Source organism: Protomyctophum bolini, assembly GCF_963924005.1.
Source record: "Protomyctophum bolini genome assembly, chromosome: 16".
Classification (NCBI taxonomy): domain Eukaryota; kingdom Metazoa; phylum Chordata; class Actinopteri; order Myctophiformes; family Myctophidae; genus Protomyctophum; species Protomyctophum bolini.
The window spans coordinates 12,461,522-12,480,729 of NC_137877.1; positions in this window are offsets into that span (position 1 = coordinate 12,461,522).

A 19,208-nucleotide genomic window follows, 5' to 3' on the forward strand; every position below is an offset into this window, starting at 1 on the left:
CAGTATGGCAACACAGAGCCACAGTATGGCAACACACAGCCACACAGAGCCACAGTATGGCAACACAGAGCCACAGTATGGCAACACACAGCCACACACAGCCACAGTATGGCAACACAGAGCCACAGTATGGCAACACACTGCCACACACAGCCACAGTATGACAACACACAGCCACACACAGCCACAGTATGACAACACACAGCCACACACAGCCACAGTATGACAACACACAGCCACAGTATGACAACACACAGCCACAGTATGGCAACACACAGCCACAGTATGACAACACACAGCCACACACAGCCACAGTATGACAACACACAGCCACAGTATGACAACACACAGCCACACACAGCCACAGTATGACAACACACAGCCACAGTATGACAACACACAGCCACAGTATGACAACACACAGCCACAGTAAGGCAACACACAGCCACACACAGCCAGAGTATGACAACACACAGCCACACACAGCCACATATGGCAACACAGAGCCACACACAGCCACAGTATGGCAAGACACATACTGTGACAACTCGGTTCTTCCAATGTAATGTCTGATGCCCTACACTACCCTATACAAAGCCAAAGTGCAGTAATATATGAACAAAATGGTTTAGAGACAAGCTACTACCATGAAAGGTTGTACAATGATCTGGTGATGAGTGAAGACCAGGGTTTAAATACTGTCAGGGCTGAAGAGTTGATGGCCTGCAGGTATGTTAATTGAGTGCGATGAGGTATATGTACCTTTATTGAGAAGGATATGTGACCACAGACAGGTGTGCCAAGGCTAGAAGCTGGGAGGAAAGCCCACACACAGCCACAGTATGGCAACACAGAGCCACAGTATGGCAACACACAGCCACACAGAGCCACAGTATGGCAACACAGAGCCACAGTATGGCAACACACAGCCACACACAGCCACAGTATGGCAACACAGAGCCACAGTATGGCAACACACTGCCACACACAGCCACAGTATGACAACACACAGCCACACACAGCCACAGTATGACAACACACAGCCACACACAGCCACAGTATGACAACACACAGCCACAGTATGACAACACACAGCCACAGTATGGCAACACACAGCCACAGTATGACAACACACAGCCACACACAGCCACAGTATGACAACACACAGCCACAGTATGACAACACACAGCCACACACAGCCACAGTATGACAACACACAGCCACAGTATGACAACACACAGCCACAGTATGACAACACACAGCCACAGTAAGGCAACACACAGCCACACACAGCCACAGTATGACAACACACAGCCACACACAGCCACATATGGCAACACAGAGCCACACACAGCCACAGTATGGCAAGACACATACTGTGACAACTCGGTTCTTCCAATGTAATGTCTGATGCCCTACACACTACCCTATACAAAGCCAAAGTGCAGTAATATATGAACAAAAATGTGTCTGATATTGGGTTTAAAAGTGTTTCAACTGGTCAGCTAAATGAGATATCGGCAAATAAGTGATATTACACTAAGGGCTCCATCTTGTGCCACCCATTACCCCTTATCCCTAAACTTATTTGGGATTTTTACTATTTAAAAAAAAACCTTTTAAAATAGTTCTAAGAGCTGATCTACAAGCTCACAACATGTAGATAGATGGGCTAGTTATTAACTATTTTAAAATGATTTTCAAAATAGTAAAAAGAAAAGGCAAATAAGTTCTTGAGGTCATTGTTTATCCCCATAAATCACAAAGGCTAATTTGACCTTTGATATACTCAAATAACCCAAAAAACGAAGTTCAGTCAGACAACTCTTTGAGTGAATTTAGAATATATATTTATTGAGCATAGATATATGAAGCATAGATTGGCGCCAGGGCTCTGTCCCTATTCATTCCCTGTAACATAATTTTAGGGCATGAAACAAACAATAGAAGGTAAAATAATTCAAGCAAAAATACATCATAAAATAAAGTGCTGATGAATTACAGGGAATGAATAACTTAAGACCCCCATGCAGGGGGGGGATCTAGAAACAGAGCCTGTATACAGGTGGATGCTGGGGAGGCGGTGGGATTTGCAAAAAGGTTTGCAGCAGGTTAGCAGCCAGCGAGGCAGGGATGCAGCAGCAGCAGCGCATACGACCGCACAAGGTGCTGCCAGACTTACTAAAGAGCCGCGCACGTTCTGCTGGTGGATGGAAAAGAAGCTCCACTTCCGGACAACTTGCGCGACGGCCAGATTCCCATCCGTCTAAAAACCAGCTGCACACACACTGCACAGCTTCTTCTGTCCGCGGCTGTCGACGGTTTTGCGCTTAGGTGTGGAAACACTGACAGCAGGAGAGAAGCCAGGAATGAGCAGGTAGGTTTAAATAGCCGCTCTGATCAGGTAAAGAGTGCATGCAGACTAGTATAGTCACCTGATCAGGTATAGGCGCGCTCACGAGTTGCCTGCCTGAACTAGCTCTGCAGGCTTCGCATCATTTCCTGCACTGGCGGCACACTGAAAAAGACAATCTATATAGGCTTCAGAGTTCATGCAGGTCTTCTATATATTCGGTCCTAGACACACGTCACATGCAGCAAAGCATATGTCACTCTGAGCCCGAGGACGCTTCGTCGTGACCAACCTCCAACCTCCAAGTGCCGTGTTATGTTGACTCTCAATGCCAGGCCCTCTGGATAGAGAAGTAGTGGAATGTTACAGTCTGCAAACAACCAGCCAATTAGACCTGCCAATCCCACCTTATTTCCATGCACTGGCACCGGTGGATAGATTAATGATAAACATGACATGACCTCAAAGAAATTAGTCTGCTCGTTGCATGCTCACGGGTGCGCATACATGTGCGATGATGTGCTTTGTTTAGTTGCCTGGGGAAACGGCAAAAATGGTTTATTTACTTTGTTTCCGTTTGCAACAACAGCAACTCGTATTGCCTCGACAGACATCCTCCGTCAAATCCAGAGCGTGACGAGTCCCGGTTTTCTTCCCTCAACTCAAGGGTGGAATGAGCAAACAGTACGTTATCCGTCCAACAGCCATTCAATCAATACTGCATCCACTTCTGGAGCGCTGCCTTTCAGCTCCTCAGCTCCATCGATTCAACCTCCCACGTACAGTATACTGTACACAGTGGTTTAACTAGTATTATCATTTTTTTCTCTCTGTTATTTCTTTGCCCCTCTCTGCTTCGTTGTCAAGTTATTCCCCCTCTGCTATGCTCAAGGTTGTTCCTGCCAGCGGACTATTGACTGATCTCGTCACGGCAAGCCACGCTGAAGCTATGAACACATTGTGTAACCGTTGAAATAGGTGAACTGCTCCACTGCAAATATATATATATATATATATATATATATAGGGCCTGCCCTATACACACACGCATTACAATGTCCTACGTGTAGCCCCAATATGTTCCTTCAGTCCCTACGCTCATTCTGTAGCTCCGAGATGAGGTCACACCCACGGCAGCTCCCACCACGGTTCAGAAACGGAGCATGGTTTCCAAAAGGAACACTTCTTACCCTTTTCTGCACAATGAATCCAAAAAGTGAAGAGCTACCAGAGTGCTAAACTAATTTAAACGTAGGAACGGCCAAGAAAATCCAAGTTTAAACGGTTAAACGAGTGTTTAAATCGGTCGTTTAGCATGTTTTTCAAAGAAATTGAAAGGAAATGTGGTTTATTGATATCATCTGACAGTATATGCTCACACAGGAACACATATCTGAGACAACAGAGTGTGTGTGCGTGTGCGTGTGTGTGTGTGTGTGTGTGTGTGCATGCATAAGTGGGCGGTGGATCAGCGCTAGAGTGGCCCCCAGTTCGAATCCGAGCTCCCCCAGAGGTAGTTTCGAAGTGTCCTGGACCTTGTCTGAACCCCTAATAGAGGGTATGTGCATGCTTAAAGTGAATGGCACATCGAGTGGCAAAGCAACATGCAAAGTGAGTTTAACATTGTTTAACGTTGTTTAATGTAATCAGATATGACTTTTCTGTGTGGATGTATGGGCTGTCAAGGCCAGAAAGTAGTTTCTTTGCCACTCAGTTGGCCTTCCTGCATAACTTCCTGGTTTGATGATGTCACGCTCACGTGCATACAGTACTCTATTGCGACCAATGAGCAGGTTGGAAATGAATCCCAATGCATTTTCCCCATAGACATTTCAAAAAGTATTTATTTAAAGACCTTTTAAGCGTCATACAAAGCCAACTCGAGTTGTGACAAATCATGACAACAAACACAATATTTTGGACCACACAAATAATTACAAAGAAGAAAAAACACAACCTGCCGTTTTTTTCGTACTTTCTAATTTGTTTGGCCCAAAACATTGTGGCATGCATAAATAAACAACATTGTGTTTTTTTGGCTTCGGCAGAGCTTTGACAGATGCGCGGCGCCAAATCTTTGGGAGATTTAACTCCTAAAGAAAGCACAAAACCAACCAGATGTTGTTGTGCTTTACTGTTGAGTGAGAAAACAATGTTGAACATTAAGTCAAACCGCCTCGGGGTCCCGTCCCCCAGTTTTTTTTAAACCAGTGATGTAGACGATGCACCTCCTCAACTGGTGCTGGCACTTATTTACATGAGGCAGTGAGAGCCAGAGGCACAGCAGAATGCCTTTATTTAAATTTTTTATTTTTTAGATATTTTTTTGCGGCTTACGCCTTTTTATTGGTTTTTGAAGGGACAGACAGTAGGCTGGGTCCGCGTCAATATGCCGACGGTCCATTGGTCCGATCGACAACCTACCTCAAACCCTCACCCTAACCCTAACCTCCCCCGGGGCACCCGACTGGATCACCAGACGCCAACGCCTGGGCAGAATGCATTTCTTACATCTTGCTATTATCGGGCCATCATATTCTCTCCCTCCTTCCCACATGATTCCTGTAAAAAGGGTCTCCACTGGCGCTCCTCGCTTTAGCGGAACTTTCAAACACGGTTGTTTTGCCCGAGAAAATGAGAAAAGTCGTTCTTGCGGACTTAAAGGGATTGTGACATTAAAAAAAAGGTTTTGGAATTGTTCTTAGTTCTTATTTTTTTAGGTTTTCTAATCTCAATTGCACCCAAAAAACATGAACTTTTAAGATTCAGTAGATTTTCTGTGATCTGGGGTTTTCTGGCTCAAACAGGTGCTCTGATTTGCCGGCAGTTTGTGATGTAAGAGCCTGCAAATCCCATATATGTCAATGGGATTTGCCAGCAGATGTCACTGTTTTCACTGTGTTGCCTGTTTTCATTGTAGCTCAAAAGGCTTCCAAACCCCAAAGAAAACTTCAGACCACAGAAAATCCACTGAATGTTCAAAGTTCAGGTTTTTTGGGTGTAATTGAGGTCATAAAACCTAAAAGAAAAAGAAAAATAAATGAAAATGAATGTCATAAAACCTTTAAAGCAGGAAGATATTGGTTGCGGTATGTGGGCTCTCAGCCAATACTGTGCTGCGATATGACAGGGGTTACGTTTAACAGCCCATTTATATGGAAATGAGTTGGTCTCCCGACGGACCAGCTGCACCTCTCTGGCTCTCTGATCGACTCCATCCCAATGTTACTCAATTACCAGAGCTTCCTATGGCCACGGTGCCGTGGCCTTAATTAGGAATTGATTAGAAAAAGAATAGAAAACTGCAACTCTTAGTTGGCTCAGCCCACCATTGTAGACCTTTACCACAGCCTGTGTGTGTGTGTGTGTGTGTGTGTGTGTGTGTGTGTGTGTGTGTGTGTGTGTGTGTGTGTCAGCCATCTGAGTCACATCAGAATGCTATGGCATAGTGGCTTTCCAACTTTTTATCCACCAAAGTACCACCAAAGAAAATATTTGGCTCTCCATGTACCACCCTAATAAATAACATTATTTATGTATTTATTTAGTCAGTTAAAATACAGGAGCTGCCCTTTTTGTTCCATTCCTAAGTCAATAATGCTGCTGCTCTGACAAAACTCTGTCTAATCACTAATCAGTACAACTGATGATATTTCTAATAATATAATAATTAATAATTATCTACGGAATAATTATAACGGCTAGCTGTGCTGTCGTGCCCATTTCAGCACGGCTGGATAGCCTATAGTTCAACCAATCGCTTGGTCAGAAGAACCACCTGTAGTAATATACAAATATTTTATTCCACTTTTTCAGTCTTTTTTTCCCTCCTTTTTTGGGGCGACTCCACTGTGGCTCAAGTACCAGTGGTTGGGAACAGTGTTGTTTTTGGCAGCACATTCTGATTTTAGTTTTAGTCATAGACTCTTGAATAGCTATAATTTAGTTTTAGTCACGGAATGTCTTGGTGTCTAATAACAGTACGTTTTAACAGCAGGCGACCAACGGCGAGCATCGCTTGAATTTCATTGGCTATCGCCCAATCGCCCACTATCGTCGGGCGACGTCACCCAAAGATTAATTATTTTTATCTTTTCGGCCATTCGACGTTCCCCCGCCCACTTTTCGACCATCGCCTGTTCGCCTGCTATTGCCTCTATCACCAATTAGTACAGCGGCTAACAGCCATATTGTGAGAGGAATTTTTCACAAGGTGATACAAGCGTTAAACTTGGTACAAATCATCTTTGTAGGTCACTCTTCGACTTAAGAAACCGAGCCACTTGAGAATCAAAGATGGCGGGCCATTAATTTCAAGATATTGGATTTTTCGTTGGCTCAGTTTAAAAAGTTAAAGAGATAACCCAGAGGAATGTTCATGCCAAATTTCACGCTTGTATCACCAAGTGAAACATCGTTCCTATTGTCTGCTGTACTAAGTAGTACCGGGTCTACCGGGTCCTATTGACAAATAATGCACGTCCGGAAAATTTGTCTGGCTGTCGCCCGTTGTTAAAACGTACTGTTAGTGTTTAGTCTAGTTTTAGTCGACTAAATGTCATAAGATTTTAGTCGACTAAATCTACAGTTGATTTAGTCGACTAAAATGTATTTTGGTGGGCCTTGATGCCGTCATAATGGCTGATTTTACACTTGCTGAAAATAGCCTATTTTCAGCATGCAACCAACCAAGTCCCCTCCTAAAATTTTACTCTAGTTTGTATTTGTTGACAAAATCGTCAGAATATTTAGTCTTAGTTTTAGTCATCATAGCTTTGTTTTCATGTAGTTTCCATTTAGTTTTCGTCAGTGGAAAAAAGTAGTCATTTTTTGTCATAGTTTTAGTCTACGAAAACAACTTGGGAACTTTAGTGTACTGAATTACTACAGAAAACAGTCAAAACACACTGTCAGATTGCTGTGTTCCTCCGTAGTATTACAATGAGCCGAGAAGTGGAATCAATACAAGTCAAGCATGGATGGGTTTTAGGATTGCGAGTCATCAATGTTTTCGCTGGCTGTTTCGCCCAATGACTCCACGTTGAATTGAATTGATCGAGCGGTGACACACGTACATCTGCCAAATAAAACAGCCACGCCTTGGACTGAGAAATAAACCGAACCGGCTGTCCCAACTAGATTTATCTCCTGGTATTGATCCACTTTGGTTTATTGGCCATTACAGCTACTATTCTCATAGGGACCCCCCCATCAGTACAACTGGTGAGGTAACAAACAGCAGCTTTACATGTAGACTGTTATATAGGACATTACAAGTTGCCACTGCTATACATCACACACACACACACACACACACACACACACACACACACACACACACACACACACACACACACACAGAGGGCATGTTCAAGCCTGAATGAAGGAATCAATGCATTCATTAGTGTCTTAATTGTCTCAAGACCCGGTTTACGGAATTATTAACAACCAATGACAATAATATGAATTATCTCCGCCAGGTCGGAATACCGGCAGAATATATTTCCACCCCTGTCCATCTAACCGCGGACACCGCTGGACCGATCTTCGTGAAACTCACTCATCTATTAAGGGACCAAAGATCTGGCCTTAAGGTGAGGCACTAATGAACCACGACTGGATTTGTCTGTGTATCTACACGCCCCAACTCTTTCTGATTTAGCAATTGGAAGGATCATTGTTTTTATTGTAATTACCCCAACCCCCATCTGATTATTGATTTTCATGTCTTGCTCACAACCAGTTGAGGTGAACTCCCTTGTATGCTCGTTAGGCATTTGCAGGTTCAGTGTCAAGGTCAGACTGTCTCATGCATGCCAATTATGTTCCTGTTGCCTATACGATCCATAATGCCAGCACTAGGAATGTGTGTGGGCATTTTGACACAGAACCAATTAATAGATACTAGACCTGTACGTGCCCGTCGCAGTCGGCCACCGGCCTACTTGGGAACGATGCAACTTGGGAACCTAATGATATACGTTGTCATATAGCACCCGTCAGCCGGTGTCCCACATGGATATCTGTGTATGTGCAGACTGCAAATTGACTGTGAAAAGTGTACTTGGCAATCAATCCGCTGATTGGTTGAGCCTCAATTGGCTGAGGCAGAGGCTGGACATTGCACAGGTGAAAGGAGTTGGCCTCATTAGGCCTACTGGCAGAGCCTGGCCCAGGTGAAAGGAGTTGGCCTCATTAAGCCCACTGCACTGGCAGAGCTAGCCATGGTTCATGACTCTCGTATTCATACGAGAGTCATGAAGTAACTGCACCCTGTTTTTGGCGCTCGCTACATTTACAACGTTTCCGTATATATAAACATTCGGAATTCAAATATAAAGTACTCACAATTTGTCCCACGGGTGTTAGTTAGTTGCAGCTCCAGCGATTAGAATTTCTGCATCCCGCGTTGTTTAATAAAAAGCATTTTTATCCGAGCTGTTATTTTGCCATTGGCTTTCAACTACGCGCCCCTATCGGTCGGGAGGAGGGTGGCACTCGGTGTGTTCGATATAGGTACGCTGACCGCCCTGCCAATACAGACTAATAGGCGAGTGCGCTCCCGGTGTGCAACTGTGGGTTTCCCAAACGAACCCCGTTTGAAAAAAGTAGCCGGGGCGCTCGGACAAAAATGCTTTTTATTAAACAACGCGGGATGCAGCAATTCTAATCGCTGGTGCTGCAACTAACTAACACCCGTGGGACAAATTGTGAGTAGTTTATATTTGAATTCCGAATGTTTATATATACGGAAAATGTATATATTGTAAATGTAGCGAGCGCCAAAACAGTTACTTCATGACTGTCAGGATAATCATCATGGCAGTCACGTTTCAGGGCTATGGCAGAGCCAGACCAGAGCCTTTTGTGGTGGTTCTGGAGAACTGTGGGTCTGACCGACTATATCTGGCACTGCACTCCCTGCGGGGGTGTGGATCACGTGTGTTGAATGTGAAGTCGGTGGGGCAAATTGTTATCAAGTTACGTGCATTACACACAAGCAGAAAGAGACGTGGCGCATTTATAGTAGGATACAGTACTAACTATCTACTTTATTATTACTCTAATTTATTATGCAAGCCAATGTTCCATTTAATTTTTCATCGGTCTGAGCAGACACTCCAACCTTCTGAGCGCAACTTTTAATAAACTGTAGCCTACTAGGTCAGTTCAATAAATGAAAATGTATCAATTATTACTCAGTAGATGTGAGGAATAAATGTTGACAAAATGTTGTGTACAAAAATACACTATAGGCTTAAACATGAGTCAACAAAATAACAATGCATTGACATACGGTATTGACATATTGACAAGGGAAAATATACATCATCTTGTCCCTAACAAAAAACATTAAATGCCATTAACAAACAATAAAGATAATTTAATGTTTGTTTTTAGTTCAATGTTTGTTTTACATCACCTAATCAACATGAGTTAGACTTTAATATATAGCGCCCCTCACTTCACACGGGTGAGATTTGAGTAAGTGTCTCGGCTGTGCACAGGAGAACCATGTCTTTAATTATATCCTTATTTGTCAAACTTTAACGTAGGATAACGGTGTACGTTTTATATAACGTACACCAGTTTGTCACCTGGGTCTCAAATACATGGTCTCAATTATCCCTGCCTTTAGTTTTAGATATTGTGACGTTCAGGATAATATCAGCTTTTTGCCTTCCTTCCTTTTTTCAAAACATGACCTTAGGATTATAGGGTACAAGTACAACAAAATGTTCCTGCGTGGGAAGATACCGTGTTTGTCGGCCTAATCCTGCACAGCGTGAGAGGTGTGTGCAGAACACGCTGTGACACGGGATAAGGCAGGCAGACAGACTGACAGACACAGACAGACAGCATCTGTCCCAGTGAGTAATACACAGAAACACAGGTCTGTGAGTCATCAATTATTTCGTACTAACATGACATGGCCTGCAAGCCTGTGTGTTTTCATGTGTGGTGAAATAACCATTTAAAGACCCGAGGACGATTCTACAAAATGCCTTCTAAATCCTGACAGTTTTCTGAAAACCCATGTTTCTATATGTCAGTCATTCTCAAACTATTTTTTTCTTTACATGTACAGAGAAGTATGGGTTTCTAGTGACTTCACTTAGACTGCTATAGACCAAGACTAACTAGATATGAAAAGTAAAAGTCAGACTCGATCAAATACTATATAGTCTTGATCCAAGGTTATAGGCTAGTTACTACTATCCATTTATCTATTTATCTATTGTTCGGTTCTTTTGAGTTTAAGTAGTTTATGGACATAAAAAAGCTCATTTATAAATAATGGGAACTGTGGAGTGTTAAAAATATGTTTACTTCATAATTGTCCTATTTAATAATTTAATAACTCTAATTCTTGCTGTACATTATGCGATACGTGTGTCAGTATAATGGTCATGATTATGTTTTACGCATGCGCGACTGTGCGACCGCGACTATATGAATGGTTGCTCATAGCGTCACTCGTTACATTCAACGTATTCAACGTATGTCAACAGGAGCACACAGCCCGTTGGTGAGTTAGATCTTGAACTGTAGTGTGTGAATGTATAAATGTTTATAATGGTTTGCTATGGGCTAGCAGTAGTATTGTCGTTGTGTCCGCGTTGGTACACCGCAAGTATTAAGCAAGCAGCGCACGAATGTTTATGTACATGTTTATGTAGCAATGCTATAGTGTTTAGCTGTGGCCAGCGTTGGCTGTTTTTGACAGGTTGCTCTGTCGGAACGCTTAGCGGACTGTAGCGTGGTGGTGGAGAAGTCCTGTGTTATTGTGTGATGATGTTTGCATGTCCATATGTATTAACTTACGGACTCTGTTGCCACGGAAATGTTTGTAGTATCGTGCCGGCCGGCATAGTGCGTGCGTGCGTGCGTGCTGCGTGCGATCTGCGCAAGGCACTTTGAGAATTGCATTCTGGGAAATGCAGTTTATTATTTTATATACTTATTGTATCCAGCTCGCTGTATTAACAGAGTTTACTGTTTACTAGTTTACTGTTTACTGCTTTACTGTGTTGCTTTATATACACATTTAGTGTATACGCAGTATGTATGTGGTTTGGTTATATGTAGGCTACTTGTGTGTATATAGGAAATGTATGCATGATGCCGGTTTTCTTTATATTACACTTTTTGTATCAGTAATGAGAGGAGCTGTAAGATTATGTTACAATTATATTTCAGCAGGTATATTCTGGGAGAATGTACAGCTTTATTATATTTTGTGAGAGTCAAGTACAATAACATACTGTGATGCTTATTTCGTTAATTATTGCATTATTTCAAATGAATGTTATGGTAATGCCATTTTTATTTTATTCTTTCTTCCAGGTTTATGACCTGTGGTCTTTATCCAAATAAAATTGACTAACACGAGTCATGCCCGTGTGTGCTGCCTGTTATTAGCCTTTCGGAGGGCTGCATTCACCAAACTCCGAACAGTCATAAACCAAGGCCCGGCTACTTGAAGAAAGAAGTGGACCGGATAACCTTTGATCAAGCTTCAGCCCATCCATACCACCTGCTTAACAAAGGAGTCAACACTTCTACAAGATGGCAGAAGAGAACCAAATGGAGAAGCTGAGGCAGAAGCGCTCAACAGCCCAGACTGCATTCACCAGGAGAGCTAAACTTCTGGTCTCCAGAGCGAACGCACTGCCCCAAAGTGATCTAATAGGCGAGTGGACCAACTTCAAAGGAGAACATAAAAAAGTCACAGATGCAGGATTTGATTACGCCACGGCCCTACTAGATTCAAACGATGAAGATGAAGAGGCCATCAAAAAGGCAGATCAAGTCGACGAAAAGTCAGCTGAGTGTGACCGGAAGTTCGACGAAGTTGAACACCTCGTCCTGGGATCGTTCTGGACCAGGTTCGCTGAGGAGAACATCTCCACCCTCGCCGAAGAGGCCGACTCCGCCCTAGATCTGGCCGAAGCAATCGACCACCAGAAGCTATCTAGGATGGAGCGCGAACTGACGAACAAAAACCTGGAACGGGAGGTCTACGAGCTCATCAAACTGGTCGATGAGTGGGCGGGCTTGATCCCTCTGGCCAGGCTCACAGAGTCGAGGGACCGAAGCAGGAAGCTAAGGAAGCGACAACAGAGACTGTGGGATAGGTGGGCGTGGCGAAGCAATGCGTGGTCCGACGGCGAAGAGGAGCAGCAAACCAAGGTAAAGCCAGATGTCGTGGTGAAGGTAAACCAAGACAGTGAGCAAGCCATGACTGCCAGTTCTGACCTGTTCCGTCCCATAGGCGGTCAATCCGCTGAAAGCTACGGTGTCATTCCAAACGCCGCACCGCCGCAAGGTCAAGGCGTTTCTGGCATGTATCCTGGGTCACACAACTTCAAGCCCCAGATTACTCTGGAAAGAGCACGCCTGCCCACTTTCTCCGGCAACATGAGGGACTATTACCGCTGGAAAGCTGAATGGCAGGACCTGCAACAGCTGGGAAACCCTCATGGGTTGGATAATGTGAGGAAATTCCACCTCCTAGGCAGCCTGGACGACAAAGTTAAGAGAGACCTTGTGCTGTCCAGCTGCGGACCGGCTGACGACGTGTTCAGACTCTTGGACAACAAGTATGGCAACAAGCCGAAAATAGTACTGCTCATCTCTAGGGAAATACATGACTTACAGCCTGTCAAGGGAAACCAACCTAGAAAGACGATCGAGCTTATTCAGGCTGTAGAAAGAGCCCTTCGGGATCTCCAAGTCCTGGGGGAAGAAGATGCGGTGAAGAATAGGGTGGTGGCCCAGTCGATCGAGAGCAAGCTACCTGACTCCCTGAAGGAAAAGTGGCTCACTCACAAGAACGACCCTGCAAGCGGCTTCTCACCCAGGTACCACTTTGATCATCTACTACAGTACCTGAAGAGACAAGAGGACATTCTGGAGGAGCTGGATCAGTTGCAGCCCAGCTCGAAAGACTATCCTGAGAGATCGTGGGAAAAGAGTAAAGAGAAGAAGGCGTTCACCAAAGCCACGTCAATTCACAAAGACTTTCAACCAAGTTCGTGCATAGCCTGTGGAGACGAAGGGCATGCAGGTAGATTATTTGCCTGCAAAGACTTTAAGAAGCTCAACCTGTCAAGCAAGAAGGCTCAACTGAAGAAATCAGGAGTATGCTTCAAGTGCTTGCGCCTCCATGGTGAAGATGGCAGTTGCACCCGGAAGTTTCTTTGCTCTAAAGACGATTGTCGGAAAGGAGGGTCTTCGGACCATAACTACTTGCTCTGTCCGCTGCCGCCGACCAAGAAGAACGACAGAAGAGATGGTGAGCAGAACAGTGAGCGAAGCAAAGCGGAGAAGAGGGGACTTGGACTGACCGGCAAGCAGGAAGAGCTCTTTGCTAAACTCTCTCCGGAGCTGAAGGCCGAGTTTAAGGAAGCCTTCTCGAACAAAATCTCAACGACAGTGTGCACAAGCACTGGCGGTGAGCCTAGAGAGTACCCAGTTGTAATGATGCTCCTGGATGTGACGACAAACTCAGGCCAACTGGTCGGGACATTGATCGACCTCGCGTCGGATACAAATTACATTTCCAACGACGCTGCTGAACGTCTCGGACTGAAGGGAGAGAATATCAAGCTGATCGTCCAAGGAGTCGGAGGAATGGAGAAGACAGTCGCAACCAAAAGGTATAGCCTGAGACTGAGAGTGAAGACGCCTAAAGGCACAGTGGCAGAGCACAAACTCCTGTGTTATGGCCTGGAGAGCATTGCGAAAGTGAACCAGGCAGTCACACCAGGGCAACTTCTGAAATTCTTTCCGGACCTCACTGCTCACGATCTGGTTCGCCCAGAGAAGATTGACCTGTTGATTAGTCACAGAGAAGGTCGCCTAGTCCCGCAGCCAGTCAAAGTGGAGGGAGACCTCGTCCTCTGGGATGGTCCTCTTGGAAAGACAGTCGGTGGGACCCATCCTGACCTCTTCGAGGAAGTAGACTTGGCAGCTCATAGGTCTGACACCCATTTTGCACGGTCAATGAGAACCGCTTCGAAGGCCTACAGAGAAGTCCTTGTGGATCCGACGGATCCTGTCGAAGCTGACGTGGGAGGCAGAGAAACGATCCTCCGGAGCACTGCGGCGACCAACAAAGAAGTAATCGAATGGTTCAAGTGGGACAGCGTTGGCGCGGCCTGCGACCCTCAATGTGGAGGCTGTAAGTGCGGGAGATGTCCCCCTGGAGGCAAAGAAATGACACTAGGAGAGGAAAGAGAGATCGAAAAGATCAAAGAGTGCCTCACCTATGTGTTAGCTGACAAGCATAGCAACTCACCTCACTGGGATGCAGCTTACCCATGGAAAGGAGACCCCGCAACACTGCCAGACAACCGACGTGCAGTGGAGGCAACCTTCCTGAACACTGAGAAACGCCTCGAGAGGGAGCCAGAGTGGAAGGCTGCTTATAAAGAGCAAATTCATGACATGATCTCCAGAGGAGCTGCTGCTAAGCTCACTAAAGAAGAATCCAACAGCTGGAAGGGACCGAGGTGGTTCATCAGTCATCTGGTTGCGCCTAACCCCCACTCATCCTCTACCCCTGTGAGAATTGTGTGGAACAGCAGCCAAGAGTTCCACGGGGTGAGTTTGAATGACCTTCTGCACAAGGGTCCAGATGTCCTCAACCTAATCAGAGGAGTCCTTCTCAGATTCAGGACTGGATTGTACGCCGCCCTAGGCGACGTCAAGAAAATGTATAACTCCGTCTGGTTGAAAGACGAAGAAGTTCAACTCCATCGATTCCTCTGGAGAGACAACCCAGAGGATGAAATTGAGGTCTTCGTCGTCGTAAGGGTCAACATCGGAGACAAACCCGCTGGTTGTATTGCCCAGGTTGCCATGAGGGAAACGGCAAACCTGCCGCAGTTTGCAGCCATGGTTGAAGAGCGCCGCGTCCTGGTAGAAGACAGTTACGTCGATGATATATTGACATCCCACAACGATATCAAGACTCTGGAGAGGATCACCAAAGGCGTCGAGAAGATCTTGAAGGCTGGAGGCTTCTCCCTAAAACCGTGGGTCTTGACAGGCCAAAGTGGGAGGTCTGGAACTGCGGCCGACTCCAGTGACAGTGAAACAACTTCGTCTGCGCCCAAGACTCTGGTGTTGCCTAACCAGATGGGAGACGAAGAAAGTAAGGCTCTAGGTGTTGGCTACGAGCCTGAGACTGACAAACTTCGTGTGATGACGTCCATCAATTTCTCAAAGAAGCGAGGAAAGATGAGGACGGGGATTGATCTACACGAAGATGAAGTCAGAAGCAACACTCCAAACCCCTTGACTCGTCGGATACTTCTAAGTCAAGTCGCTGGTTTTTACGACCCCATTGGACTTGCCACACCAGCAAAGCAGAAAGGAGCGATGCTCGTGAGGGAATCCTACCAAGAAGCAAGTGTGGGAAATTCAACAAAAGACACGTGGGATGAACCACTCTCGCCAAGACTCCGGGAGGCTGCTATACGACTCTTTGAGGAATATGTGAGACTCGGCCAGATCAGGTTCGAGAGAAGCCTCACACCTTTTGGAGCCATAGGCCGCCCTTTGGGAGTCACGTTTTCAGATGGAAGTGAGGCATCTTACGGCGCCGTGCTCTATCTCCGTTGGGAGACGCAAGGAGGGATCGTCGTGAGGTTGGCTGAGTCGAAAGCCAAGCTCACTCCTCTCGACCAGAAAGGAGACGTGATCAAGGCAGAGTTATGCGGTGCCGTCTTCGCAACTCGTCTGAAAAAGTACTTTGAGAAGCACTGCCGCATAGAGGTCGCACGCTGGGTCCACTTTGTGGATAGCCAAACCATCCTGGGAGCGATTCAGAAGGATAGCTACGGTTACCAGACCTTCTTTTCCAACCGCATCGGAGAAATACAGATGGCTGGGTCAGTGGAAGACTGGAGGTGGGTTGACGGCAACCTCAACATATCTGACATCGTCACAAGGGGAGCAACTCCTGAAGAGCTTGGTGAAGAGTCGGAGTGGCAACAAGGCCCTGACTTCCTGAAACGACCTGAAGCTGAGTGGCCTGTGAAGATGGCTAGCGAAATCGTGACCAAAGTCGCTGATGATGTGAAGAGGTTGCAGAGAAAGGCGTTTTCAGCTGTAGTCACCAGGGCTCAATCGAAAAAAGTCTCAAGCCCTGATGCTGTGGCCAACGTGGGAGTTAATGCACAGCGGCCACCGCCGAATGACCAAGGTCCAACTCAAGCAGCAGAAAAGCCGAAGAGAAGACCCTGGGGCGTGGCTCTCGTGCGCCTAGTTGACCCTCAACGGTTCAGTAGCTTGTCTAAACTATGTGGAACTGTCGCATGGGCTCGACGAATGGCAGAATTCTGGCTGAATCTAAGACACAGAGGCTTTGACTCAGCACAGTGGGAGGCGGAGAGTCCTAAGCTGTCCGCAGAAGAGAGAAAAATGGCCTTCCAAGACCTGGCACTTGCAGCTCAGGACGGCGTGGACTTCCAGACTACGACCCTGAACCGCCTGGTTGTAACCAAAGAGAACAACACAGGGCTCTTGCTTTGCGGCGGTAGAGTCCAATCTTGGAATGAAGACGGTGCAGCTGTACCATTAATCCCTTTCCAGTCATGGCTGGGGACCTTGCTGACTAGTGAAGCTCACGAGGCCAATCATGAAGGTATTTCTGCCACACTGCTGCGCACAAGAAGAAAAGCCTGGGTCATAGAAGGCCGGAGGATAGTCAAGAAGGTCATCAACAAGTGCATCACTTGCAAGAAGCAGAGAGCAAGGCTATGTCAGCAAGTAATGAGCGACCTTCCTCATGAGCGTACTAGCAGAGCCAACCCGTTCCAGTATACCACTCTGGACCTTTTCGGCCCTTTCGAGGTGATGGATGCTGTAAAGAAACGGACCAAGAAAAAGGTCTGGGGTGTCGTGTATTGCTGCATGGCTTCCAGGGCAGTCCACGCTGACCTTGTCGACGACTTGTCGTCTGAGAGCTTCCTTCAGGCCTACTCTAGATTCACCGCGCTGAGGGGGCATCCCCGGAAGTTATGGTCCGACAGAGGCACAAATTTCGTGGGCGCCAAGCCTGCCCTGAAAGAACTGCACAAGCATCTTGCCTGTCTACAGAAGGCGTCAGTCGAGAGCACAGCAGCAAAAAATGGCACTGAGTGGCAGTGGGAGTTCCATCCTGCGGACTCGCCTCACAGGAATGGAGCAGCAGAGGCAGCCGTCAAACTTATCAAAAGAGCTCTCAGTAGCCTCGGCGGAACGACCAGCTGCTACACCTGGGGGGAGTTCCAGACACTTCTCTACTCAGCAGCCAACTTGACTAACGAGCGACCCATCGACGCTGTGGCACAGGAGCAAGAGGAAACAGTAGAGTACTTGACTCCTAACTCCCTTATCCTGGGGCGTTCTGGACAAGGAGGAGACATGCACGGGATCGACGTGGAAACCCACCCTTGGCGCAGACTGAGGGCTGTCCAGGCTGGGGTGGACAAGTTCTGGTCGAAATGGAGTGAGCTGGCGGGACCAAACTTGTTTATCCGGCACAAGTGGCATCGAGCAGAAAGAAGTGTCAAGGTCGGAGATCTGGTCTGGATCGCAGACCAGAACGCTCTGAGGGGGCAGTTCCGGCTCGGCAGAATCGTCGTCACCTATCCGGACGAGGCTGGAGTGGTTCGGGATGCTGACGTGGCGACCTGTATGGCCTCTCCTGCACCTCTTGTATCCAGAACCCGGGCTAAAGACTCTACCCTGCCTTCGACCATCATCCTACGCAGAGATGTGCGGAGACTGGTCGTGCTGATACCTGCTGAAGACCAGCTGGAGGTATGAAAGTCCTCGCCATGGGTACCCAAAGACTCTCTGAACTTTATTTTGTTTAGTTAGTGGGCAACCCTGGGAGGCGGCTGAGCTGTGGGGGAAACTCACACTCAGTTAGGAGGCAAGGTGGTGGTGCCTACCTCCTTAGTGAGCCTTTCAGCTAAGGATAATCTTTTTTGAAAGACATTTTTTCTTCATTTTTTCAAGAGACTCATGTGACACTGGTTTAGTGGCCTCCTTGGATCTGGATCAGTCGGCCAAGTGGGAGGTGTTCGGTTCTTTTGAGTTTAAGTAGTTTATGGACATAAAAAAGCTCATTTATAAATAATGGGAACTGTGGAGTGTTAAAAATATGTTTACTTCATAATTGTCCTATTTAATAATTTAATAACTCTAATTCTTGCTGTACATTATGCGATACGTGTGTCAGTATAATGGTCATGATTATGTTTTACGCATGCGCGACTGTGCGACCGCGACTATATGAATGGTTGCTCATAGCGTCACTCGTTACATTCAACGTATTCAACGTATGTCAACAGGAGCACACAGCCCGTTGGTGAGTTAGATCTTGAACTGTAGTGTGTGAATGTATAAATGTTTATAATGGTTTGCTATGGGCTAGCAGTAGTATTGTCGTTGTGTCCGCGTTGGTACACCGCAAGTATTAAGCAAGCAGCGCACGAATGTTTATGTACATGTTTATGTAGCAATGCTATAGTGTTTAGCTGTGGCCAGCGTTGGCTGTTTTTGACAGGTTGCTCTGTCGGAACGCTTAGCGGACTGTAGCGTGGTGGTGGAGAAGTCCTGTGTTATTGTGTGATGATGTTTGCATGTCCATATGTATTAACTTACGGACTCTGTTGCCACGGAAATGTTTGTAGTATCGTGCCGGCCGGCATAGTGCGTGCGTGCGTGCGTGCTGCGTGCGATCTGCGCAAGGCACTTTGAGAATTGCATTCTGGGAAATGCAGTTTATTATTTTATATACTTATTGTATCCAGCTCGCTGTATTAACAGAGTTTACTGTTTACTAGTTTACTGT